At 41.0% G+C, this 10807-nt stretch overlaps 2 long non-coding RNA genes across 3 annotated transcripts in view; one reads left to right on the top strand and one right to left on the bottom strand.

Moving 5' to 3' along the window:
• LOC133480016 (uncharacterized) overlaps window positions 1-9976 on the bottom strand; it is an 11355-nt gene extending 1379 nt beyond the window's left edge. Inside the window, exons 1-2 of the long non-coding RNA XR_009789144.1 lie at window positions 9442-9976; window positions 701-789 (exon numbers count right to left, since the gene is read on the bottom strand). This is a non-coding gene — a long non-coding RNA (uncharacterized LOC133480016). The remainder of the gene's footprint in view (window positions 1-700; window positions 790-9441) is intronic.
• LOC133480015 (uncharacterized) overlaps window positions 1-10594 on the top strand; it is an 18863-nt gene extending 8269 nt beyond the window's left edge. Inside the window, exons 2-6 of one of the 2 annotated variants that reach the window (XR_009789142.1) lie at window positions 2226-2288; window positions 2428-2477; window positions 5293-5393; window positions 6938-7232; window positions 9985-10594. This is a non-coding gene — a long non-coding RNA (uncharacterized LOC133480015). The remainder of the gene's footprint in view (window positions 1-2225; window positions 2289-2427; window positions 2478-5292; window positions 5394-6937; window positions 7233-9984) is intronic. The other variant, XR_009789143.1, reaches the window with a different exon arrangement.
• Window positions 10595-10807: the final 213 nt, after the last annotated feature.

Raw genomic sequence — 10807 nt, 5'->3', positions numbered from 1 at the left:
ACTTAGGCCTCATACGCTACTGTATTTTAGTGTTGGTCATTATGGTGGTACTTATTTATTTTTTTACATGGTATGTGTGAAACGTTTGAGAAGCACTGCATTACAGGTACCAAAAGTGTTTGTCAAGGCCTGCTGCAAGGCTTACATAACAGCAGCTGACCCACGCCTTTCATGCCCGCTCTAATTGCTGTAGGCATCAAAGAGGAGGGAGATTGACAGGCTGTAAGGGCGGATTAATGCGTCGAACGATGACGACACACTGAGGCGTGAGTGAGGGAGGGAAGTGCAGAGAAGATGCGGGGGCGAGAAGGGGTCTAAAATAGTTGAGGAGGACAAAAAGTGGGGAGAGAGTTAACGAGTGGGAGAGCATTAATTGTACGCATTGAGCTCTCTTTTGCTGAGTGCGGCTGTCGGAGGTGCAGGCTCTAACCCCTCCAGCAGCCCACCGTGATCTGAGCCCGCTCTCAAACTGCTGTATTCCAATGCAATTAGGCCACTCAAAGGCCTGCTTAAAGCTGTACCCGCACCGCACCGCACTCACACACACGCACGGTTAGCAACAACCCCTATAGGTCCCCTCCATTGTCACAGGGAGGTGTATTCTGTCCCTCTTTTTGAAGGCCTGGATGAAGAGACCACCCTGGGGAGAATAAAAAAGGCAGAATTACCTCTCTTTCTGTCTGTCCCCTTTCGATCTTACCTTTCATCACACACTGCCTCTTCTCTGTTGCTTTGCTTCCGCCTCTCTAGTCTCGCAGTTCCAGCAGCCTGCGCAGAGCTTTGCAACTTCTGCAAGAGGAAAACACAAAAGAGGAGCAATGAGGTGTTTGTGGGATGGATGTCAATATGGGACTGCTTCAGCAATATCAGACCACTCCCTCCTTATTATTCATACAGTCAAATATTTCAACAAGTGTTGCTCCTTGGCTCATCCCTGTTGGCATGAGTCTCCCTTCTGTTGCATTAAGGGAAAGCTCTTCACCATAGCAGAGTTTTCTTGGCTGCGTTTCAATGTCTCGTTCCCCAGAAAGCATTTAAAACAGATTACCAGCCTAACGCTACACCTCCCCAATAAAGCAGGGGGGAAGCTGGCACATTAACACCTGTGATACTCTTCAACGGCATCAATAGATTAACGAAATAATCCGCACAATGAGGTCTTTGATTCACGTGGTTTGGCAGGCAATAACGCCAGCACGGGAAACCTGGCAAAAGCAGTCCCTTGGATTTTGATTTTTTTTTGTAATCTTTGCATCAGATGAGCTTTTGATGTATTTTAACTCCCGCATCTGCTGTTTTGCATGTTCCCGGTCAGAGGAATAACCTGGGTTGTGATGCTCAGGTGAAGGCAGAAGGGGTGGAATCACAAGCTTTCTGGAGGGTGTTAACCCTCATCCTTCCTCCATTTTTTTTGCATAAGCATGCACGTAAAGGAGGAGTGTGCGTTTGTGTGTGTGCGTGTGTGTGTGTGTGTCGGAGCTTGCAGTCCCATCGCTCATGTGCGGCTCGATTAGCCCCACGTGTGTCGTTCGTCAGACGTGGAGGCAGAGCAGATGGCAGGAGATGCATGGTGTTACCATGCTGCTGCACAATGTAACACTGCTCTAATTGAAACATCAATACGGCCCTGTCAATACACAACTGCTTCTCTACAAAACACCACTACCAACAGAGAAAAAAGGCTTTTTTAAGACAGACTTTTAATTTTTACTTTGAAAAGTGGAAAGTCAACTGTGTAATAACTACAAAGTCGCTTGTTTCCTCGTCGGTTTGTCTTAGGTGTGTTGAATATCCTAATTTGAATGAAACACATCAGTTGGTTTGTGTTTGTAGAGCTGCTAAAGGAGGCATGGAGTAAAATTAAAACGAGAACTTCCTCTTTAGCGGCACCGTTGCCGCATATTTTTAATGAATTGATAAAGACTGGAGGGAGTTCACATTCCTGTGATCGGTAATTTGATGTTACCGTAAATTCAGTGGAGAACAGAGAGAAATTAGGCGGCTAGAAATTAATTTGTTTTTTGTCCAACCCAATGGGGAGTGACGAAGGCTCCTTAATGAAAGACTTATCCATTTCCTACTCTGCAGATCTGAATTTGCACTTCAACGAAGAGGAAAAAGACAAACATATTTGTCTCTAAGCTGTGGAACTTGGAGCAGAGGACAGACCTGCTCCTGAGACTATTTGTTTTTGAGGAATGATTTATGTTTGTATGTGTTTTCAGGGTGACAGCATGATGGAGTTCTAAAACCAAGTCGGTATTCCACCTAAAGAATCTTTGCTGACAGTAAGGCCGCACACACAAGGCCGTGGAGTTGATTCATGATCATCTGACTTGCTGCACTGTTGATTGAATTCATTCTTTTTTACAACCCTTGTTCATTGTTCCTGTTCTCTCGCTCCTTCCACTACTTTTTACTTTACAGTTTGTCCTGGTTGCAGCAGCACCTTCCACACATCAATGGCATCTGTTCTGGTAAGTTGTATGATCCGATAATCAATTTTGTTGAGTTTCTTGACAAATGCCCTATACTGTGTAACTATATAAAACACTGGGGATTCTGTAGCAATAAATATACATTCACACAAAACCATATATCGTTTTGGTTACTTCAATTTGAGTATGGTGCATCGGACAAACAGATACGGTACACTTCCTTCCAAAAGTATTGGAACAGAAAAATTAATTCCTTTCATTTTTGCTGCAGACTGATAACATTTGGGATTGACTTTAAAATGACGAATACGAGACCAGTGATCAACAGTCCAGCAATCATCTTTTGAGAGCTGAATGCCTTCACTCAGATTCACATTTGAGTTTTGCCTGCGCAGACTACTTTTACAGTTAGTGACGAAGTGTAACTGACATGAAAACCAGAGAGCTGTCAATGGGTGAAAAACAAAACAACTGTTGGTGACATTATCAACAACCTCCAGAGGACAGGGGTCAAGGTATAACAATATAAGAATGTTTGCAAAAGACTTTATGAACAAAAGTACAGAGGCTTCGCCAGAACATACAAAGCCCTCGTTAGCAAGAGATTTAGAAAGGCCAGCTTGGTATTTGCCAAAAAGTAACCACGAACAGGCCTGAGAAATTCTGACAAAACCTGTAAGGGATAGAAAGGCTATAGGTTAGAGAAAGAAAAGATCTGTGCATGAGCTCCAACATATAAAGTCATCTGTCAATCTCAGTGGAGGGAATGTCATGGCTTGGGCTTCAATGGCTTCTTCTGGGACAGACTCGTTTATCTTCATTGATGTAAAACATCATCACAGCAGCAGGAACATAAAAGAAGACCTCCATAGAAACATTTTGTCTGCCAATTTCAAGACAAATGTAGCCAAACTGAGTGAAAGATCCATCATTATGTCGCAAGATAATAAATCCAAAATACACTGCCAAAACAAGTGTGGAGTTAAACAGGTTGACATCCAGAGGCTGAGATGCACTGTATTTGTTTACAGGGACATATTTGTGACCAGAACGCAAGGCAGTTACACTTCTTGCCCTTTTACCTTAAACAGTACTTTCTGTGTGCGAACTCTGTTAGCTTCTTCGCTGTAGTAAAAAAAAAAAAAAAAGTTTTGAATTTGAATACATTTATGGATTGCTAGCTACGTAGCTGGACAGACAGATAGATAGACAGACAGACAGATAGATAGATAGATAGATAGATAGATAGATAGATAGATAGATAGGTAGGTAGGTAGGTAGATAGGTAGGTAGGTAGGTAGGTAGGTAGGTAGGTAGGTAGGTAGTTAGACCGACCAACTGTGTTTTCACAAGGTACAAACAAGCACAAACAGTTGAATCTTAAATCATTCAACCGATGTCTGAGTCGCTGGTGAAGAACTGATCTTGGCTCAAATTTCCAGCAAGCGTTTACCATATCACAGGAATAAGGAATCCGCAGCCAGCAGGGATTTTACCGATACAGTTTATTACAAGGAACGTGGAAGTGTAAGCGCTGTAAAAGATAAGACTGCACACAACACTTTCAATTATTTCTCACAGCACTCACGAAAATAGAAACACAGTAGGGAGTACAGTAAGACAAACCTATAAAAAGACACAGAGCGATGAGAACTCCCAGGCTGGTGAAGACCGAGCAAAAATGTCTTGCTACTGGGTGGAGGGAGATTGTTGCGGAGTGTATACAGATGCTGTAATGGAGCAAAACCAGGTCTAAATCTTTGTTGCGAATCAGATTTGAAAAGCAGGAAAAAAAAAAAAAGTTGGAACATTCTTGGGAAGAACAACTGTGAATAATGACAAATGCAGCCGAGCCAAAAATAAGTCATACTGGGGCCAATTTTGTTTTTCAAGGACATTTTTTAAATTAGTTTAATGGCTATCTTCAGGTTGGGAATAACAAAAGAAAATAAGAAGTTGCTCTTAATGAAAAAAATATTTTCCATTTTCATTGCTTTTTTTTTACACTTTGAAAATGATTCACATATCTCTGCCACAAACAATTATAATCAGAATAAATTTAGAACACTATGCCGAAGTGTATGAATATGTTTGGTGAACGTAAAATTCACTTTAACAACAAAATCAGCCACAGTATGAATAATTTTGGGCTAAACTGTAAATAATTGAATTGGCTGTAAAAGACCGTGAAAGGAGCGGTTTACAACAAAGGTGCAGGTGATGAATTGCTAATGTCTGCTTGTGCAAGGCTGAGAGTCAAACAAGCTGTTTGACTTTGACTTCTATGTCAAACATTTATTGACATACACCTGACATCTGTACTCATATGCCGCCACATTACCAGGTGCCCTAACATCTCAGATGACATTGATTTATTACTGTGTGTTCAATTAATCCCCAAATTATTTGTACTCTGAAAATTACGTGTTTAATAATTTGACCAGGATATGTTCTCATGTTCGTCGTCAACATCATTGGCGCAAATGGTACTGGGGATGGGGGCCATGTCTCCCCAGATTCAAAATGACTGGAATCTGTCCCCCCCCCCCCCCAAACACACACTTTCACCACGTAAAGCGACAAAAATGTCAGATAAAACAGAGGACTAATGTTCTGTTTACATTGCCTGTGTAATCCAGGGTTAAAAATATTATTGTATTCTTATTTGCCATTTAATGTGACGTTCTTATTTGCCGTTTAATGTGACGTTTTCCAACAAGTATTGTGTCGTCCCCCCCCCCCCCCCCCCCCCACACACACACATGTACCATGACTGCATTGCAGCACCGCACACATTTTGAGAGAGACAACTTTCTTTGACCTTCCTTGGGAGAAAAAGTTTCTGAAAAAACAGTTTGATCACTGAAAATGTTTTATGGAAGATGGAAAGTGATTTAGTCAAGTCCTGGGATGCTTTAGGCCAAGCAGAGTGAAATATTTTTGAAGAATATCCTGGTGAGTTTTTTTTGTTTTTGTAATGTATGTAATTCATGTATGTATGTATCAATTACCAGTCCGGGTTTTCGATGTAGCACAAAGCAGTGAACACTTCAATCTATAAAACCAGTCAAGATATGATATTTTTTGTGGCCAATGTGATTGTCATAAGCTGCTAAAAAATGTTAGCACACGTGTGTTCATAGTAGCAGGGGCAATGTCTGTGAGTTATGCAAACACGCTCATGGTGGGTGACGCTGTAGACCGGTCATTGTGCTATTATTTTGTTTGGATGTCAATGTATTGTTATTGACCAATAACTGATAACTTGAAACAAGACGACACAATTGATTTAAAGATAGTCGTGATTTTAAACTACAAATGCAATGCAGGTAATTCATTTTAGGTGGAATATTAATTGTATTTTGCACATGAAACACTGAACATGCTCTGAAAAGGGAAATTCTGGATCCCATGGCCATGGGTGGTGGAACAAATAAGGGATTTCCCATTTTTTAATTGGAGGACTCTCTTGTTTTTTATTTTACCTGAGCTCTCAGACAGTCCTCCCCCCCAAACCCCCATATTCAACTGAATGGACAGTGTTAAGAAGTGCACTTAAAAATAGAAACATATAGTATTAAACTTAAAAACTGATTTTTTTTGTTGTTCATTTTGCTTCTTGTTCATGTCCATGTTTTGGAACAGCTTTATGGATCAAGTCATTCAGTAACTCTTTCAGGGTTAAATTAGTAAATAGACTTTATACTTTTCTCCTAATGCATTTGTCACTGTCTGTTTTTGTGGTTGGAGGTATATTCTCTTTCCAAGGAGAGTTGCCATTGCCAATCTCCTCTCAGATCTAAGGTAAATGAACCTGTCTCACTCCCCACAGTGTCAAACGTGAGGTGTTTGCTCAGTGTAAAAAAAAAAAAGGAAGCATTCCACAGATATTTCACTTTATTTCCACTTAGCTAGTTAGGTCTTGTGGCATGTGTTCAACACTAGCTGAAATGAATTACCTTAAAAAATATAAGTCAAAATAGTGGGGACCGCCGGGGTCCTCAGGAACAGGTGTGTGGTGCCTGTTGTAGTGTTCAGAAATAATTAGAAGGAAAATTGAAGAAACAAAAAACAATCAGGGTTTTTTTTTTTTGGGGTAAGATGTGGCAGCTAATTGTTTTGTAATGTTGAGTAATAATAATAAATAAAATAAAAATAAAAGATTGACAGTCTAATAATTAACGGCATTTGCTCTTACCTGACGTAGACTTAATGTACACGTAAAAGTTTATTCCAGATAGTCAAACTTCATTTAAAAGCTGTATCCGCTTGCCATAAACCCTGATGTTTACATCGTAATGTCACTAAATAACCACATGAAGAAAATGATCTTCGTAAGCACAATGCTATAATTGTGTTACTGTATTACAAACACGAATCCACAATCCACAAAAGTAGGTCCAAGAAGCGATTAACCACAAAGATCCTTTTCACATTAAATGCTTCACATTGACTGATTGCCCGCTCATTCAAGCAATGCAATCTTTTCTGCCCTCCAGCTCGTCAACACAAACAGATGACAGCCATCTTTTCCTGGAGCGGATCTTTCTCTTCTACTTTAGATGAGAAGCCTTTGGTGAAAATAAAAGGAAGAGGGAGGCTAACAGAGAGAGAAGGTGTTTATTTCATTTGTCTCTGAGGGACAAAGCCCGCACCCCCCATCTTCAACCCAACATCCTAATGGATCAAACAAAGGACATCATTTGTAGGCCAAGTGTTTTTCTGAACGTCCCTCCCTCTCCTCGGCTATGCATTCCAGTCGAATAGAGCCCAAGGAAACACGCATTACCTAAGGTGCGTGTGTTTGTGTGTGGTCGAGAGGTCGCAGAGTCTGTTTGTCATGTCTCCAAACATCGATTTATCCTTTTTCCAATTTATTCCTCCTCTTTGCGTCTACATTTCCCTCGGATGTACCTCTTGGGTAAAAATTGGGGGTAAAGAGGTGGGTAGAGTAGCCATATATTGTACTCAACTTGCACTTTAGAAGAATATGACTCAAAAGGAAAAAGTCCTCCAAATAATTACTTGAGTAAGAGCAAGAAAGTACTCAGTGAGAAAAACTACTCAAGTATTGACTAAGTGGTGCGTAACTTAAATCAGCATGAACGGCAAATAAAATAAACCGACATAAAATGTGAATGTGCAAATTTAGTTCTTGCTGAACAATAGCACTTCATCTAAAAGAATCAAAATCTTTGTAAAGTAACAATCCATCCATCCAATTGGTTGGATGCATTTTCTGTACCGCTTTTCCTAATGAGAGTCGCGGGCGCCTATCCCAGCTATCTTCGGGCGAGAGGCGGGGTACACCCTGAACTGGTCGCCAGCCAATCATGGAGCATGGAAAGTAACAAATTAAGGCAAATTCAGCTCCAAGAAATGGTCTTATATTGTTTTGTTTCCACTTATTAAACATCACAATAGGCTCCATAAGAGGAGGTTACAAAAACGGGAACAAAGCCGCAGGGTATATAAAAAGTCTACACACCCCTGATCAAATGCCATATTTTTTGTGATGTGAAATAATTTGGACCAAAATAAAACATTTTCAAACTTTTTCCACCAGTAATGTGACATAATTTACACAACTGAATTGATTTTTTAAAATATCTTTTCGAGAGGGGAGGTGAAAATAAACTGAAATAACTGTGTTCAGGTCAACATTGCCAAAGAGATGTTCTGTCTCAACTCGTCTTTTACCTGGTTAAATAAAGTTTAAATAAAATAATAGTCACATCCATCCATCCATTTTCTGAGCCGCTTCTCCTCACTAGGGTCGCGGGCGTGCTCGAGCCTATCCCAGCTGTCATCGGGCAGGAGGCAGGGTACACCCTGAACTGGTTGCCAGCCAATCGCAGGGCACATAGGAACAAACAACCGTTCGCACACACAGTCATGCCTACGGGCAATTTAGAGTCTCCAATTCATGCATGTTTTTGGGATGTGGGAGGAAACCGGAGTGCCCGGAGAAAACCCACGCAGGCACGGGGAGAACATGCAAACTCCACACAGGCGGGGCCGGGGATTGAACCCGGGTCCTCAGAACTGTGAGGCTGACGCTCTAACCAGTCGTCGACCGTGCCGCATAATAGTCACAGTAATCAAATAAATCTGGTTGCACAAGGGCGCACTTCCTCTTATAACTGGCATGTGGCTGTGTTCAGGAGTAACCAATCACATTCAAACTCAAATGGGAGTCCACACGCACTTGCCAGGCTTCCACCATTAATTTTTGAAGTGCCCTAAAACACATGCATGCCTTACAGAAACATTTTTTGCTTTATTCACTAAAATTACTGGATGGAGAAGTTGTCTGTTGACTGGACTTGTTGATAGCGCGTGTGAGCGTATGCGTGTGTGTGCATGAGTCCGTGTCTGAGCGAGCGAGAGAGAGAAAGAGAGAGAGAGGACAGAACGTAACCCAAAGATGCATTTTTTTACAATTACTTCTGAAGATAAAATAGAGCTAATGTTATATAGCCAAGACAACAACAAAAACATCTGCAACTTAGCGCACGGTGTCTTCTCAAGTGTGGGCTGAAATATCCAAGTTTGGGTGGTCACAATTTAAAACTACGCTGCATTACAAAACTGTTGTATTTCGGAGTCTGTAATGTAAACACAAGTCGCGCAGCGGATTTTTCCCACCCAATATAAGTCACATTGATTGGCCCGCAAAGGCTGTGTGTGGTCATGTGGTAGCCTTGTGCCGGTTGATTGGTGAACTAGATTCAAATGACACTCGTGATCACGTTTGGATTGGCGCAACGGCGCCCTATGCGGAAGTCGAAGGCCAAGTCTAAAAATATAATTGATAAAAAAAAAAAAAAGTAGCGAGTGGCATCTAGGGCACTGTAACAAAATAAAAGTACTGTTCATTCTTAACATAAATACCCAAGTAAAAGTAAAGTATGATGCATTAAAACTACTCAGAGAAGTGCAATTTGTCGGAAATGTTACTTGAGTAAATGTAACGGAGTAAATGTAGCGCGTTCCTACTCACCTCTGCGGGCCACATGGAGTGGACACTCCTCTAAAGGCAAGCTGAGCTGCACATTCAAATGCAGTGCTGAAAAATAGTAAAATGACCACCAATTATACTCCAGTTTAATATCCGAGTGCTTGTTTTTCAAGCTGGAATGACATTTAATTGTATTCAAAGCAACATGGGAGTGTTGTGCGGAGATAGGATCAGAATAACAATATCTTAAATCTTGATTCACCTGTCTGATCCCAATCTCAGTGGCTATGATTCTGACATTTTCAGATGTTATTACAGTACTCCGAGACAAGGATTTGTATCTGAAAGCCTTGACAGTGAGCGCGGCTTTGAAAGGAAATGCTGCCTGTGCACAAATCCTATCCTTGTACCCCTACAATGCAAGCCATGCCTCAGTGTCAAGCTAAGTGTCGCCTGGCACATCCCAACGTGAAGCTGATCAATGTTGATATGTCCAGGGGAAACTGGAATCCATTGGAAATTAGGCCACCCCAGTGATTTAGTAGGATAGTAAATCACAGCACGTGTCTGTGTGTCTCTGTACAGCACCTTGTGTCCGCCGGCTGGGACGGTGAGATCAGCGACCCGCTCCTCCGTCGTCATGTGGTGAGCGAGCCCCTTCGGTCGCTTCCAGAGGGGCTCGGTCACAACACTGCCTAAAGGGGCAGGTGATGCAAGCACATGAAGGCGCTTGTCGGCAGGAGACCCTTTGATGGACAAAGACAAATAAGGCAGAGAAAAACTTCGGACTGATAATAATGTTTCCTTTGATTCCTACGCAAAATGAAATGTTGTCAACATTATGTGATTTGGAGGAAGTCAGATTCAATAATTTCTTTTGTGCCTTTCAGAGTGAGGTTTTATCCTGAACTAAATTTACAGTTTAGTTGCATCGTCATTGTCATTCTAATTGATATTACTATTATTATTGATATTACTTAAATAATGAACAATTTCAAAGGAACATTTTTGCTGCAGTTTGTTAGTCTACAAAACATTTAACAGAGCCTCCCAGGTAAATGTTTTGAATAAAGCTTTAACTTATGTTGCCAAGCAGTTTTTATTTAAAAAAATATTTTTGCACTGAAAGAAAATGTCTGTCTGTGAAAATACTACATTACAAGAAAGATCAAAAATCATCCTACATCATTAAAACTGCAACAACTTCAAAATATAAAGCAAAGTTTGGATTTAGCCATTTGTCATGTATCACATCATTTGGACTTCTTGTTTTTGCAGTGCTGTGCTAGTTTGCATTCACTTTTCATACATAGATCCTGTAATTCATGGGAGAAGACCAAACTCTCAGTATTACAATATTTTGGGGTAAAATCACTTGGCATTATAATGAAACAAGACCACAAACAAG

The sequence above is a fragment of the Phyllopteryx taeniolatus genome, chromosome 6 (assembly GCF_024500385.1).
Source record: "Phyllopteryx taeniolatus isolate TA_2022b chromosome 6, UOR_Ptae_1.2, whole genome shotgun sequence".
Classification (NCBI taxonomy): Eukaryota; Metazoa; Chordata; class Actinopteri; order Syngnathiformes; family Syngnathidae; genus Phyllopteryx; species Phyllopteryx taeniolatus.
The sequence above is the reverse complement of the archived record's forward strand: the minus strand, read 5'-3'. Positions and strand labels throughout refer to the sequence as shown.